The sequence below is a fragment of the Anomalospiza imberbis genome, chromosome 3, assembly GCF_031753505.1.
Source record: "Anomalospiza imberbis isolate Cuckoo-Finch-1a 21T00152 chromosome 3, ASM3175350v1, whole genome shotgun sequence".
NCBI lineage: Eukaryota > Metazoa > Chordata > Aves > Passeriformes > Viduidae > Anomalospiza > Anomalospiza imberbis.
In genome coordinates this window covers 23,268,103-23,285,686 of record NC_089683.1, presented here as the reverse complement: position 1 = coordinate 23,285,686, position 17,584 = coordinate 23,268,103, and positions in this window count along the sequence as shown.

Here is a 17,584-nt window from a genome sequence, read left to right as displayed (position 1 = left end):
AGGGAAAGGATCTTTTTTTCTTTTCATTTTACTTCTTAAGCCATGCAGGCGTTCTTTGCCTTTTCTTTGATTCTTTAAAAGAAGGTATCTATTTGATTAACCTGTTTCCAAATAACTATAATTTGCATATTCTTTCTTATTTTAGTAGTTTGTGGGTGAAATCAAAATGAGAAAACAGATGTTTATCCTCTTATGACACTCATAAGGAAATACCCTCTGCCCATTGGAGTACTTTGATAAGTAGGGTTGCAAGAGATGTCAAGCCTTACTGAATGTAGTGTGGAAGTAATGCTTTGCTGTTGTCCCATGGTAGTTTATGAATGGACTGTGCACAAAAAACACATCCTTCCTATTGTATTTTCCTGTTCCTACCTCTTAGTTACTGAAAAAAATGCAGAGTTGACTCCCTTTCCTTTTGATAAACAACTTTTTAAAACAGAAGTGCAAGGCCACAAATCACTAAGATGCATTTTAGTATATTTTGCGTACAGGACTCTGAGAAAAAGAGATGTCACCTAATATTTTAAGATGTTTTCTAGGAGCATTAAATCATTGGGTTTTCCTCCATGCCTATTTCCTTCTCCTGCTTTCTACAAATTCTGCTTAATGAACAATGTAGTATTACTGAATTTATCAGAAGAAAATATGCTTCACAGCAGAATCCGATCAATGTGAGTTGTCTTGCTAGCTTAGGCTAATCAGATCCTCAGAAGGAACAAACTTTTATATTTGAATGAGTAGACAAACATCTACGAGCTGAGGTAAGAGAGGATAATTTTGTGATGACAGCTTGATAAAATACTGGCAGTATGCTGTTGCAGTTAGCTCTTCTTTTTTTACGTTATTTAGTGGTGTTTGCCAAGAGTAAATATCAACTGGCTGTGGAAACTCAGTTATCTGAGAATTGGTTCATCCAGACTAGAGTTAAGATGTATTGTTGAGCTGTCTGAAGAAATCATCATTAGCTGGTTTATTGACTAAATACAATCTCATATAACACCCAGCCAAGACTTCTGTTCCTTAGAGATCAGCAGTTGGTGCTACATGACCCAAGGTTCCTTGAGACATTTGCAGGGTACATAAGAGGGCTGGGACCTTTAGTCCTTCCTCTGAGCTCGGCTCTTGCTATCAGATCAATTCCCCTGACAACAGACAACAGATACCACCGAGTAGCAGAATCCCTACTGAAGCTGAAATTGCCTACTGTACCTCTGGAATATCCATCATTCTAAGTGATGTATTCATCTTCATACTAAAGTAGCATTTTTCATTTGAACTGGATAAACTCTCTATTACTGGAAATTATTTGTATTAGAAATAACAACTTGAAGCAGCAGTTGAAGAAAGATCTGTACATTCTAGATCTGAATCCTTTACCACAGTAAATAATTTAGGTCTTTGTTACAAAACTATGCTTATCAATTAGCTTATGTCTCTGATGCTAATTACTCAGTGAGGGAATACCTCACAAGTAAAGTCACTTCAGCATGGCAAAGTAGCCATTGTCTTGTTTTCTATCCTTCTCAATGCTCCAAGCTGAAACTTGGGACAACTACCTTCTGAAAAAGACCTACTTCACATTATCCCCAGCTGATTCCACTGCCCCATCAAGCTGGCTTGAACAGTTACAAGAAAAAAACATTCAAAGGATTCCTTGAGGGAGCTACTGCTGGCTTTATATCACCTTTATGTGCTGTCAGAGCACAGGAGACTTGTTGAAGGAAGGAAGGCAAGACAGAGAGCTTTCTCATTCTTGCCAACACAACTGAGAGCAAAAGAAAGAGAGAAGGACATTAAAGATCTTCCAGACATTAGAGCAGGAGGATGACAAAGTAATTGTCACTGTGTGTATGGTGAGTGAGGGAGAAAGAGACAGCAAAAACTGAGAAAAATCCACCTCCCAGAGGGACCACAGTGACAAACAGCGCATCTACATCCAGCTCACGTTCAGTGCTAAGGAAGGGGAGGCAGTGGACAACAAACACAGAAGGATATGTCAGCAACATATCTGAAACCAGAAAGGATAGATTCAGGTATTGAGAAAGGATCAGAATTGCAGAAAAAAAAAATGGAGACTGTACATTAAAAAAAAACCAAAGATTAGGAGAGCCTATGTGTAATGGATGACACCAGTGGCTCTACCAGGCCCAAAAGAGTGAGGCAAAACAAATCAAGTACCTCATTGCAAAGAATTTGTAGACATAATAATATTTCAGGGAAATCAAGTAAGTAGAAAGAAAGAAAATTGAAAAGATCATAAAAAACTACAAAATAAGTGGAACAGAAATTCTAAGGTTGTGGGAAAGAAATGGAATTGAAATTTGTATATGAAGGTGGACTCTGTGGGTGTTACACTTGAGAGTAAAAGATTATTAGGGTATTATCACTGAAATAGAGCATAAGTAGTAATAATAAAATTTTAGGATACATTATTTCCTGACAGGAAGAAAATCCAGAGTCACTGGACAGAGAGGCAAAACCAGAATAATGTGAGAGAAGAAAAATTATAAAAGCACAATGGATTGTGGGAAAAGTAAAGAGCAATTAGAGAATAGAGGAAAATGTTAAGAATGGGTAGACACACTGGGATGTAATTTTAATTATATAGTTAAATGAATGGTAAAGTTCAATCGAGTAAATGGTTGAAACTTTGAAGTGTTAAAAGTGAGATTCAATGCCCAATTTATCTGAGATCACTCTGGTCTGGTCTCTCCTCATGCTATCTGTAAAAAAAGATGTAGTGATAGGAGCCTAGAGCTAATAAGGTCTCATAACTTCGGGGTTTTAATATATTTGTCATTTAAGACCTCTCCTATATGGATTTAGCTAGCCTGGAAGATAGAGCACCAGTGGTCAGCCAACATCAGAAATCTCATCATTGCTGGAAGTGTCAAAATTTCATTAAGAGGATAAATATTTAGGATTTTTAGTGAAAAAACCTGTAGAGAAACTTCCCCAGTGTGCATTCACAACTTAGAATAAAGCACTAACTTCCAAAAATATTGTCTGAGTGTTAGAGAAGAGTACTAAAGATTTTTCTGGAAATCCCCAAATTTCAAATGTTAAATTAGCTATTAAATTTAGTTGGATTTGAAAAATGATAAAAGCCTAATATCTACACTGTAGATAGAAGATAAGCAGTGTAGATAGTTTTCTCTCAAATAACTAATGAATAAGCAAAGATGCAATTTCCAATGAGTAGGAAACTGTTAAATTAACTCTAAAGTTGATACAACAGCCCAGAGGTGAAAATTTCATTTAAACTTTGACTTCCAATGTATTTGCCTTCTGTGTATTGCTAACACTTTACATCAATGATACATAAGGTAGGTGAAAAATAGAGCCTTAGTGTGGTATTTGATAGAAAATAGCTGTCTTTTTTACTGCTATATTAGTCATAAAAATATATACAAATTATTTCAATCTTTTAAAGAAAAAAATGGTTCAATAATTTTCAGTCAAGATTTTTTGTGATATAGTTTCTCTTAAAATACTTCCATCTGTTGAATCAGCATCTTCTAAGGAGGAACTTCAGGAGCTTATTTCTTACAATCTTCATATTTCTTCTATACAGATATGAAGAACTTTCCTGGAAAATGCTACTCACTGATGGCAGATGGATGTGAACCAGTGGGATATTACAAAGAGGTGTGCATTACAAACATCTGGTGCTCTTTCAATTTAAATGAGCTCTTTTTTGAAAATCTTCAACTGAAGGTTTTAACTCTTGAGGATAAATATTTCAAATCCCTGTGTACAGAACCTGCCAGTAGGTCCTTGCCAAAGACCTTCATCTCTTCATTGATTGCACAGAAAAAGTAGGTCTCTAATTTGGCTTCCCTCACAGACCTTGCTAAAGTCAGACATTTACAGTTTTTTAGGTGTTGAGTGGAAAAAGGTCACTGACCTTCAAAATTTAGTTAAAAATTTTCATTCTTCCTTACATCCTTTCTAGAGTTACTCCATATTAAAAAAAAAATCTTTTGAGATACCTGTTTTATGCCTCTCCTAGAATTTAATTTAAAGAATTTTCAGTTTTCTCAATAATTTTCAGTATTGAGAATTAAACACAAATACAATGTAATTCTTATGTCGTGGAAAAAACAGTATTCAGTAATATCTCCCAAAGTTTGTACAAAGGGATTTTTATGCAAATCATCACATTGGCTACTTCAAAATGCCCCTTTTATCACTATTTTAGTAGACTTCTTTGAAATCAAAAGATTCTCTGAACTTGCATTCTAGTAAGCTAGAATTCTCTTTTAAAACCAACCCACAAGGAACCTAAACAGAACAGAAATTAATTTAAAACAGGAAGTGTTCCTAACAGAAATTTCTTAGAAATATTTACTTAAAGATAATTTTAAAATTTATTTCCTTCCAACTGTGCCTTAAAGTCAGATTTAATTATGAATAAACTTTAAGCAGGACAGGGAATCAGGCATAATGTTGCTTTTTCTTTAAACATAACCAGGGCACAAGTGCTTTAAGCTCTTGTTTCTGCTTCCAGCCTTTTGAGAGTTCCTCTAAAGAAATACAGAAAGAAAGGGATGCTATTCCCTTAGTGTTCATTAATACTAGAAACTAAGTTGGCACTGGGGACTAACACACTTCCCTGTTTTCCATGGAGCTCTTTCACTGTTCAACTCTGCAGTGATAATAACCACAACTGGAAAGATACTTTTTAGCCCTTTTAGTAAGTGCTGATAGAGTGTCCTTTGGTGAGGTTACACATCAGTTACATCAGCAGTCACACAACTGTCTGACGAGGGCCTCTGGATCCCATTAAAACTGTACTAAACCCTCCCATGTTGTTATGAAGATTTGTTCAATCATTATGAAACAAAATCTGAGGGATAACCGGGTCAGAAAGGCATTGATAAGGGGAGGTTGGAAAGAGACAGGGAATGCTAGAGGAACATTCCTTTGTTGTTTTGAATTATATGCTGCAGTTTCAAATAATTCTCCAGTATATTTTGCTGATCCCTCCAACAGTAGAGTACAAAACCACCACTGAGCAATTACATCACTGCATTGCATCAGTTCTGGGCTTTTTTTTTTTTCCCAGAGAATTTGTCTGTGCCTTCATATATGACTATGAGCAGCTCATTGTTCAACTTTTTCTTTTGCTGTTTCTCTAAGTATGAATTGGAAGATATATCCAAAAGTGAGAAATTATTTTATCTTCATTCAGGTTTGTAATATATTTATACCAGAGGGAGAGTGTGACTCTAATATGTAGGTCCTACCAGGGAGTCAGACATTTACCTATGTCTAATTTCTGGAATCTCCCTGAATGGCATGGAATGCATGATGCAAGGAATAATATAATATGCATTACTTTTCATACTGGTGACTATCAAATGAAGTTATTTGAAATCCTAGAACTGATAATGGAAGTTGTCAATCATATCTAGCATTCAGCTTTAATTTTAATAAAAATTGACATCTAAAATTGACTTTTACTGGGGCTATTCCTGCTGACATTTATTGCTACTCATAATTTTGCCTTGGTTTTTATACTTCCTTGCATCATTTGGTATTCTCTATCCATAAGTCTAGCTGAAAATCTTGTGAAGAAAAATATTATTGAGGTTTAATTACAGTTTTATTGTATATTTGCTTAATTCAGCCTCAAAATAAAGTTGTAAGACTTGTAGAAGCACAAATTATTTATGAAAATAAACAGTGGAATTTACCAATTCTTTACTGAAATCAGTTTCATCAAACGCCTGTTTCTGCAATGTCCAGAATCATTACTTTTGTAATTTTCACCACTGTCTTTACTGAAGTAAACAAAATACAGATGTTCAGGTTCAAGGTAAAATTTATATTTTGCCTAGATTTTTTCTAAACAAAACTAAATGCATATGCAATGCTTAATGGTGTAGAACACATAGATCAGGCATACAATACAAGGCTGGTAAGTTTTGAAAATGGTTGCTGTTTATATTTTCCATAGTGAATGACTTCTGCTTTCCACACCTTTTGTTGCGTAGAGATGTATTTTCATGAGCAGTTTGCGTGAAATGTCAAATCTTTGTGAAATCTTTGACAACTAAATTTTCTCTCATACCAGCACTTTGCACTTGAAGACAAAATCCCATCTCCAAACAGCTTTGTTGAAATATTTTTAGATATACTTATATCAGATTTGTCTCCAAAGCTGAGAAGAAATGATTCATCTCTACTATATTATATTTCTTAAATAACATTGCCTTTACAGTTGCCTCAGCATCAGAAAAACAGTAATTTGCATCCATACTTCTACCTACCTTGCTTAAGATGTTCTCTTTTGCTTTTGTGGATTAGGGGAATTTCTTCAATGTTTTTTTTTTTTTTTTTCCTGAATAATACACACATTCTCCAGAGCTGAAAGTACAAAATAAGGTGTTGCATTGATTTCTCTCTGATTTTTTCATCTTTGAGTTGGTGTTTAAGTTTCCTCATGCTTCAGATGTGTCAGTTGAATCTTCTGAAACAAGGGAATTGACAGTGTTTTCCCAGTCATTGTGCATGTATCGTGCTGACACAAGCCAGCATGAAAACTACTGTGTCAGAATCTGACATGAGGGAATATGTAAACACTTTTCAGCAATACCATTCTCTGCATGCAACACTCAAATAGAGGCTTTCCTTCTTTTTTCATTTGATTTGAACCTATAGGAGTAATAAACAAAAAATTGTTTGAGAACAATATAATCAAAAAATCATTTTGGTTGGAAAAGACCTCAAAAATCATAAATGCCAATGCTTGACTGAACACCACCTTGTCAACTATAGCACTAAGAGCCACATCCTGTCACTTCTTGAGCATTTCCAGGGATGGTGTTCCTACCAGCCCTGCTGGGCAGCCTGTTCCAATGCCTGACTGCTCCTTTGATTGAATAAATTCTTCCTGATGTCCAGCCTGAACCTCCCTTGGCACAGCTTGAGCCCATTTCCTCTTGTCCTGGCGCTGGTTGCCTAGGAGGAAAGGTTGACCCCAACTTGGCTACAGCCTCCTTTCAGGCAGTTGTAGAGAGTGATAAGGTCTCCCCTGAGTCTGCTTGTCTCCAGGCTAAACACCTCCAGCTCCCTCAGCTGCTCCTCACAGGACTTGTGCTCCAGACCTTCCCCAGCTCCACTGCCCTCCCCTGGACTCACTCCAGCCCCTCAATATCTTTCTCATTGTGAGGGGCCCAGAACTGGACCCAGCACTGGAGGTGTGGCCTCAGCAGTGCCAATCACTGCCCTGGTCCTTCTGATCACACTATTTTTGATACAGGAAATCATTGGTATATTCTGCAACCCTTAGTGTAAAATCAGTAGCTTCATGTGTAAAATGAGAAATTTAAGTGGGGGATGCATTTGCGCTTAAATTGGAACAGCAGCAGTTGTCCACAAAGGGACTGTTGAATCAGTGGAGACTAACACATGTTTTCCCAAAAAAAGTTGCAATTTTGAAGTGAACTTTTTAGAACAATGGGCCCCAAGATGACAAAATTCTTTTAAAATGATTGAAAAGTGGACATTTTTTAGTTGTCCATATTAATAGACGCATTCTCTTTGTAACATGAGTTATGCTCCTAAACTTTCCAGACTTCTTAATGAGATTTGCTTCTTCCTACACATAGCTTGAAGCTTTTTTTTTTTTTTTTTTTTTTTTTTTTTTTTTTTTTTTTTAAATTTGCAGGAGGAGGGGCACTTGTACCAGGGTTTTTTATGAAATTGCAGCCATTATGAAATTCTGCTTTGCCAGTATTTGCAAATGCAGATGACAAATTCACCCCCATTAGCACTTTTGTCATATCTTTTACTCCAGATTCATTTAGCTCTCCATGACACACTTCCAGCAACCTCTTCCCTGGCCATTATGAACTTCCAGCTAGTCAGGTGTGTTCTGGCTAACCTGGGGATTGCATCATTCCCTGTTAGCCCACTTAGGAGTGGATTATTGCAAGTCAGTCCTGCATTCTTATTGATAAGAAAGATTCAAGACCATTTTGAACACAGACATCAAATTTTCAATGTTTAATTTAGAACTAGTACTGGCTGGCCATTATAAACTAAAATAGATAAATATATGAAACTAGAAAGCCTGATTGCATCTCACAAAGAGAAGAAAAGCCTTCCCAGAACACAGAAAGCATAGAATGCTCACATGGTTCCTTTGAGTCTTCAGAAAAATTCAGATCAATTAGTCCTCAGAATGCTGCCTTTCAAGTCATCTTATTCCCCCTCCTACTGCTTTAATATTCCTCTAAAGTAATTTGCAAAGTTTCAACCATCAGTAGAATTACAGATGTTTGAGCTTATGGAGAGAAGACTCCTCCATAGTGTTAATGCTTTGCCTTTTGTTAAAAATATCCTGAAATGCAGAACAAAGTTGTTACTGCTTGTTTAGCTTCCTCTCTGAAAAAGAGAATTAAAAAAAAAAAAAAAAAAGCCAATGAAAGTAAAACCCAGAGATATTGGACAAAGCATATACATAGCAAAATCCCCTTGTTACAAAGGCGGTAGAATAACTACACAGAATACAGCACAGATTGTAGTCAAAACATTTTATTTTCATAATCTAAACTATTTTTTTCTGATTTCCTTTATTATTTCAAAGAATTTGCATGATTTTGCTAGGGTTTCTTGTATAATAAGCTCAAGTTTCTGACTCCTTGTGTTCTAAGGATGAGACCAAAGTCATAAAAAATGAACGATTTCTTTTCTAACCTTCCAACTTTTCAACCTGATTCCTCTTGGTTTGCTAGTGTTTTTCATGGTGCCTGAATCACAGTAATTTTTCACTCCCTTTTTCACTTTTCTTCACGTTCTGACCTTTCCTTTTATGCATTAACTCAGCAAGTACAGAAGCATTTTATAGAGCTGATCCAGTTCTTTGTTCTTGCCTACAGTAATTAGGATTTCCAGGAGGCCATCCACTCTTAGACTGGACAAAGCCAGACCTGCCTTCAAGCTCTTATAAGCCAAATACACCCAACTATGTGTATCAGTAGGCTTCTGTATTGATCATTTAAATATGTTGCTAAGTTTTGCATCTACTTCATAGCATTTCTATCTCTACAATAGTGGAAACACAAAAATAGTGGACTGATAATTTTTATTCTTATCTCTTTTATCTTAGCAGAATCATTATTGTACATATTTAATTTTTCTACCATTTTCTAAAATGGATTAAATTGATAGCTCAAAATAAATAAAAATATCTTACACCAGTTAACTTTTTTTTGTATCTCACAACTAATTCTACATAATTTACATTGTAAGGAATTGGAGGACACCATATTGTTATGAAGTAATTAAACAGCCCAATAACTGCAGCAGTTTATTTCCAATATAAGAATGTTAAAAAAGAAATATCCACAAATGAAATAAAGAATCTACTTTGATTTCTGCAATTTATTTCTCTCATTAGGCATTACCACAATTCCTGCACATTCTTTTTATGAATTTTAAGTCAGAATGCTACAGCAAATATATTTTTCTGTATTAACAGATTTGGAGGGTGATTTTCATAAGTACAAATTTTATTTAGGCTCTTAGTTTTCATTTGAAGTCCTCCTGTTTTGAATCTCTCCTCCTCGGTATATGATGCCATCTGAACTGTTGTTGATGTCAGTTTATGTTACATAACAAAAAAATCACATACTGATTTATCCCTGAAAATATTTTTATATGAGGGTCCATGTGGAAAAACAAGTGAGAACATGAAGTCACTGTGTAAAAAAAAAAGAAACGCTGCCTATATGATCCATTCAATTCTAGGAAAGAACACACAAGCTGTTACTGCCAGCCATATGTAATATGCAAACAGCAGAGAAAATATTTTCTGACCCACTGCTTCTTGGCTTTTTCTGAAACCTTAGATATCTCAAGTTGATTGCAGTGATTTATTTTAGAACCACTGAATTAATTTGATTTGGGGATTACAGTATAGCTAGCCAACAGAGCACCAGAAATGAAAAATAATTTTGAAATACAGCAATTACAGTATCTGAGAGTCATTGATCTAGGAGGAAGATCAACCTAATTAAAGAGGACATGGAGACACCCTCCTACAGAAAAAGGAAAAACAGGAGAATAATATGATAGGCTGTCAGCTAGTTCTACAGTTGTCCCAAAGTGATCTTTACTAATAAGGGAAGTTTGTGCATCTGTTTGTAGTTGAAATTAACTCTGCTTCCATTTTTTTCAAGTAAAAACAACAATACCTCTGACATAATTTCATTTCTTTTTAATTGATTATTACCTGTTTTCCTTCAAGAAAAAGTTATATTATCATTAACTTCTTGTAAACATCTAATATTATATTACAATTTGTAAGAAATTTGGTTTCTTTTTGAAATGATCCATCCAAAATCTTTTCTCACTAAAGATAAAAAAAAAAAAAAAAAAATTCCCACAAAGCCTGAACTATGGACTGCCTTAAGGAAAATTATTTTGGCATTACACTAGATTTAGGTTTGTTTATATGTTAATTCTTCTTAACAAGTTTGATATGGTAAAACAATGGTTTTCAGTTTATTTAGCACTCAAATCCTGGAGAACACATTGTAGAACCTTCTCTTTTCTATAAGTGGTTACCATCAAAGAATATACCTTTTGGAGTTTCTCAACTGAGACAGCATTGAAGTGATGCTTTATAACTGCTCAGGTAATCTATTTCTTTGTTATATCACACACATGTAAAGAGCTAAAATATAAAATTAAGAGCAAAACTAGGATCTTAGGAAGAAATACACATATTGTACAGAAATTCAGTAAAGCAAATATTTTGCAATGCACACAGCAGTCAGAAATTCCAATGGAGGAAGAAATAGTAGACACACAATCTCATGTAACCAAATGACAGGCAAAAGCTGTATGCAGACCTTTATCATCAGGTAGGGAGACGTAAATAATGGAAGTGAGTGACTAAAGGGACTATATTTTGTGTAATGTTATGGAAGGATCATTAATTCTTCAGTAGATTTCCATTCTGTCTTAATTCTTTTTCGCCTCAGTTTAATCTAATAAATTCCATCAAAAATAAAATCCATAGGAGTTGGACTCGATGGTTCTTGTGGGTCCCTTCCAATTCAGGATATTCTATGAGTCAATCTTGAAATGTGAATAATATGCAATAAGTATATGCACAGAATAGTTGTACCATACAGATACACAGAGAGGTGGGACTCCTAGCTGGGCTAGTTTTGAACATTGAGGGGAGTGTGAATTATTGCTATAGTGACAGTGGGGTGCAGTTCACTGGTCATGAAAAGAAATCATTAAGTCCTCACAGCATCAATTTGTTGCAGGGACTGTTCACAGTGGTGCCAGACAGTACACAGAGCACTCACAGTCTTTGGTGACATCAGCCAAAGCAACTGCGAGCACCCCAGTGCCAGTGCTACTCTGAATGTGGGAGCATTGCACATCAGAACAGGGGTTTAGATTTATTTCACTGATTTGGTTTAAGGGCATCACTCACCGGACTTCTCCACGGCTACTAATTTAATTCTGGACTTTGCCAGCTTTGATTCTTCCCTTGCTTCAGTTTGTGTGATTGCATATTTGTTCCATACATAGATAAGAAAATGAATCCACTATACACTAAACCTGTGATCTGTGCCCACTTGTCCCAGGCCTGTAGAGAGCAACTGGCATAAGCATCATGATTAATCACCCATGGAAAAAAATCAAAGGATACAAATGGTGTCTTAAAAATTGGAGTGACAAGCAAGCTGGTTCATTACAGGTTTCCTTCACACAATTATCATTTTCCACTGTTATTTGTCTTTGTGACCTGTCTAAATGTCCTGGTGTGGAGACTTTTTGCTCACTGTCACAGACTGTTGTTTCCTGCCTGTGAAATCTCATGCCCCTACGGCAAAGGCAAGGATACAGGACCCTGCCGTGGGTATGGAGCAGTGTTCCAGCCACCCTACCTCACTCTTTGGTAACAATATCCTCTTTTGGCTCTGCTAATTCCATTTCTTTTGTTGTTTGTTTTTTGTTTTTTTTTTTTTTTAGGACAGTTTCCATTTTGTCTTGGTATATTCAATATTTTGAGTTCAGCCTACTGTGTGATGTTAGGGTTTATGTATATTGATCCACACTCTTAACAATTTCATCTTTCTTGTGAATTACATCCTCATCCTCCACTAATACTACATTCATCTGACATTTTTTTCCATTAGTCTGATTGTTTTGCTGCTTTTAATACTTTTACTTCTGCAAATGGATTTTTTTTTGTTCACATAGCAGCTGCCTTATTCTTTTTCATTTGGTTTGTTGTTGTTCTCCAAGCTGTTCATATGCCAATGTTAATCTATTTAAGTTTTGAATGGTTTTCACTTTAAAGTAACAGTGTAGAATCCTCTCATAGCAAAATAGCTGTCTTCAAAGAAGACAGGGAGGTTCACCAAACCAAGAATTGAAATGGGAATAAATTATTTCTTTCATTTTTTTTTCTTTAAATTGTGTTGATAAAGAAGTGTCCTAGGTATGAAGTCCAAGATATTAGGCCATGGTCTAAGTGACAACTTCATGCAACATTAAACTCAGAAATATGCAAGCAGATTCCCATTTCCAGTTACTTTTCAAAGACATCTCCAGACATGCCTATTTTATTTTAGTATCTACATGGCACAATGTGGCAAAATATGCCAAGGGAAGGCTTAATAGAGGAAAAGGGGTGTGGAAATTGTCCTCCTTGCCATGCAGTGAGGTTGCAGCTTCACAAGGCCCTTCCATCACCATTTTGATGGAGTTCTTTCCACTACTGTATGGAATGCCTTGCTCGTATAATTTTCAAATATATCTTTCTAAAGACACTAACTTGTTTTGGAGTTACCCTGGATTGTGCTGCTGCTCCACTGACTTATGTTCTTATCTTCAGGTACATGCTATAAAGAAGCTGGCAAACAAAGTAGAAGGGTTGTCTGAAAGCATCGAGATTCTCATTAGGACAGTGTCTGAGCACTCTGCTGATGGTGGCAGCTGAGGAGTGATTGCGGCTCTCCAGAAGCCCTGATTACCCTTCAGGTTTCCAAAAGAAAATGGACAAACCTAACTCTTTTGCTTTTCTCTCTGTCCTTCTCCAATCCTCTTTTATGGAGCAGAGGTTGATTTGCAGCAACATTGAATGAGAAAACTGTAGTCAAAAACAAATGCACTTAATTTTTCAGGAGGATCTTGACTCAGCTTACACCTGTACTTTGAAGCAATCTTCATGAACTAGTGATATGTCTCAGAACACCCAGGCTAATTTATTCTATCTTTTTTCTGTTGACTTAGTAGAGGTGTTAGTTCCCACCTCTGTGCTGAGTCATTTGCAGATACTGCAAGAGAGTTTCAGCTGTCGGCATGATCTTTGATGACAGAAGACCAAATGTATCAGATATTATACATTTTCCCAACTCCCAGTGTAGACTAGACCATATTCATTTTTGGAACAGTTATCATCTTGGTTAAAAATTTATAACTTTAAACCATTGTGGGTTTCAAGAGTTCTAACTTTACCATTATTGAAGCAGTATTTCATTCTTACTGCTTCACAGTGGTACTCATCTTTTCACAAGCTCACCTGTTAACTTGACTCCTAGCTGAGGGAAAAAAAACTCTAGCCAGACTCTATTTTTTTCTTTTTTTTTTAATATCGATTCAAGTTCTATTTATCTACTTTGTTATAAGAAGACTACTTTTGAGACACACAGATGGAACTATCCTCTTTACCCCTCTGAAGGGCTTATCTTTGAAAGCATGTGTCTGAGTCTTCCAGTATAAAATGCATACTGTCATTGAAGAGAAATTAAAGGCAGTGCTTAAAACAACAACCAAAAAAAATCAAATGGAAAATGTTAATAGTTTTATTTCTAATTTTTTTTCTGTGGATTCCCAATAGTTATTACCATATCCATCGGTGTTCTGGGAAGGCTTCCCATAGTAGAGATAAATAATACTTAATGAACAGTGAAAAAGAAATAGAAAAATAAAAACAGATGAGGCATAACAGACAGAGAGAAATATTTCTTCCTGTTTGGCTAATACTAAAACTTTATACTAGCCAATAATACATTTACAGAAAGGTTAGGAAACCACTTGAAGAAGGAGAAATCAGTGTGATCTATTATTAATTAGAATCTTTTCCCTGAGAACAGCAACAAACAAAAAATACTACAGAAAGGAATATTAAAATGTAAAGAATTAAAATTAATATATGCCACTTTTATTTATTACGGCCACAGATGTTTTTAAAGATTCAGTATCATTCCCAAAAGACACTGTTTTTTCAGCTGGAGACAGAGATGGGTGGAGATACTGAGGTGATGGAAAAAAATTGTCCTGATCTGCAAAAAAATGCATTATTTCTTTACCAAGATGGAGGAGAGAACTTTCCTTTCATTTCCTTTCTTCTTTGTGGATTTTCTTTTTTAAGACAAATTACGCACTTAAAAATTAAAGGAGACAGAACTACCATTTCATTTGAAAAACCAAATTCTAGTCCATTGGACTAATTTGCTATATAGTGTCATTTTGATAAGGCTTTGTTTCTAAAAAGGAGCTATGCAGGATAAATCCATGTTCAGCCTTGGTTTTATGTGGTGTATTTTTGCCTCATGAATATACTTGCTACAGTTCAAGATGTTACTAGACTATGTTTCCATTCTCTCCTGGTGCAGAGCAGAGAGCTGGAGTCTTTGTTTACCCATAAGGACAAGAAAGAATTTACCAGAGGGCTCTTGGAGGACAGAAGAAGCATAAAATATGTGAATGTGACTGCAAAGGCAGCTGCATTTTAGATTGTTCTCCAATGCTTTGCTTTGAAAAGGCACTAGTTCAGATTTAGGAGCATGGCAGACCTCATACTGATAGCCTCAACAGGATGTTAAGACAAACACACAGATAAGGCAGAGAAAGGAAAGAGACAGTCATAACCTGAAATTTAAGAGAAGCCACGTTTGTATGGAGAATGCCATGCAAAATGAATAAATAATCCAATTCAGTGAATAAATATGAGAGAAATTAAGGCAAAACTCCTTAATGGGAGGAGTAGGGTTGAGGTAGAAAAACATCAGAAACTGTTCACTGAAATACTGAAGGGGATACTGAAACAGTTGATGATGGTATTGGATAACAACTGATCACAGGCAGAAAAAGACTGCAGAGATGGAAAATTTTACTTGAAACTTAAATGCACAAGACAGAGTAGCTATGTTACAAATCTTAGAACTATGACATCCATTGGACAACTCTAAAATATCTAGGTTTTAATAAATATTTTTCCCTTGTTGTTGCATCTTGGTTTGGGGTTTAGGTTAGGGGTTCTGATCTGTTAGCTAGCCATGTTCTGTGTACCCCCGCGCACCCCCCATGTTTCTCTTCCCCCCCTGTGGCGGTTCACTCCGGGCCCCTGACTATTAGAGCTTCTGCCATCACTCCTGTGACCACTTCCCGTCCTGCCCGGAGGGTTCGGTGCCCGTCACTCTGATCTCCCAACCCCGTTCGCCCCAGAGCCTGGGGTCCGCCCCAGTCGTGTCCCCCTTGGGCGCTGCGGTATACGTAATCGCCATGGTGCCTGTCCCCATTGGGCGGGAGGGCCCCTGCTCTCCTCACCCCGCCCCCAATATAATCCCGCGCCTCAGAGTACCCGCCACCGTTTTCCTCACGCACCAGCTGGGAGCGGGTCGCGGTGCTTCAGCGCAGCTCCCTGCGACAATAAAGGACTTTCAGCCTTCCATTCGTGGGAAATACGGACGTTCCTTCACTCTTTACTGGGTGTCTCTCGCTCAAGGTGGCAAGAATCCCTGGCCAACCCTGCCCGGACAGTGCACAGAGCCGAGTCTGGAAAAGCGTCGATCCCGGGTCCCGGAGAGAGGTAGTACTGCTCATGGTGCCGGAGCTGCCCAGGGACCAGGAAAACACCACGAGACACCGCGCCTTGTGGCACAAGAAACTCCAGGTGATGGAAAGTATTCTTGAGCAATAGAGAATGCTTTGCCAGAGCAGACTGTGTTGCCCAGCAAGAGCAACAAACCAAACTAGTTGAGGATTTTGAATGAACATATAGGCTAAATGAAAGGAACCATGGAAACAGAACATAGGATTCATCATATCAAATTTTAGCTACATAAAAATTAGACACACTCTAACTGTCCATCTGTAATTAGTGGTAAAAGAAGTTTCTTTACTGGATGAATAATTTCAATCTCAATCAAAGTGGAATTAACAGCTTTCCAAAAATGCATACCACTTTCCCCTGACAGCAAGTTTTAAAAATTTACTGTAGTGGGTAACTTTTGATGAATATTAGATGATACAAAGGAGTTTTCTCAGTCTGATCATTACACTGGAAAATAACATGGAAAGGAGTAGAACAATGTCTTGTCTTTAGTCATGACCTTAAGGTTTTGAATCAAAACCACTTTTTGTCCTAAAGTGATTTCTGAAATGAAAGAAAAAAGGAAAGTACAAGCAGTGATTGAACAGAAATCTTCATTGAGAAAGGTAAGTACATTTTGACTAGCAAATGTAAAGACATCCAGTGCACAAAAACTGCATAAGGACGCAACCATTCAACCGCCACATTTGCAATGATGTTATTAGATTAATGACCAATTCAGTTCCAGCTGGTACACAGAGTCATCTGCAATGTAATTCAAGCAACACTGATAAACTGCAATATTAGATCAATGACTAATTTGATTCCAGATGGACTGTGGAGCCAGACACAATATAATCCTAGCAATTCTGATAAGCAGAGAAATATGAGTGTTATAATTATGACACTAAAACTATTTGAGGCCAGCCCAAAAATGCAGGCTGTCAATAAGGCACCATAAAACAGGAGACAGTGCTGTTTGGAACTTGAAACTTGATTCTGACAGACAGAAGCATCACTTGCTACAGACTGGAAGAGCAATACAAGCTACTGAACTGGTCAGAATATAAAATGAGACCATCCTTAAATGCAGATAAGAGCTAATTGTTCCAGCAATCCAAAGAGAACCAGGAATGCAAAAATTAAAGAATAGTCTCATTTTCATTCTTCTACTTGGTAGTCCATAGGCATGAGGAATGTGAAGTTAATTTATCTCGGTGCAAATATTCTCTTTTTTTATTATATTAAAATAGCTTCTGGCACCTTGAATTAAATGAACTATCATCTATGAAAATGTTGCCACACTGACAATACAGGCCAGTAGCTGGATATGCTTACAGACATAATTAGTATTATGCAGATCCTCCAATGTGCACTGGATCACACTAGAAGGATTGGCAGCCATCACAGTTGTATCTAATGCTGATGTTTTAAAGGACACAGATTCCAAGAAAAATTATGTCCACAACCATGGTATTATGCTAAAACAAATTATTAATAGACTTTGGAAGTCTGATGTTAAGCTGAGTTCAATGAGGTTGAAGCTAATCAGAACTGATCCTTGCTTATATATGTTTACCTTTTAGGGACCATAGTAATATATGGATAGGGAAACCAAAGCAATTCAAAACTTACAGGCCCTAAGACATTAATAGATGTTTTCATATTTGGTACACAGCATCAGAAGTCTCAAAACCCTTAAAATATTAACATAGCACAATGCAGCAT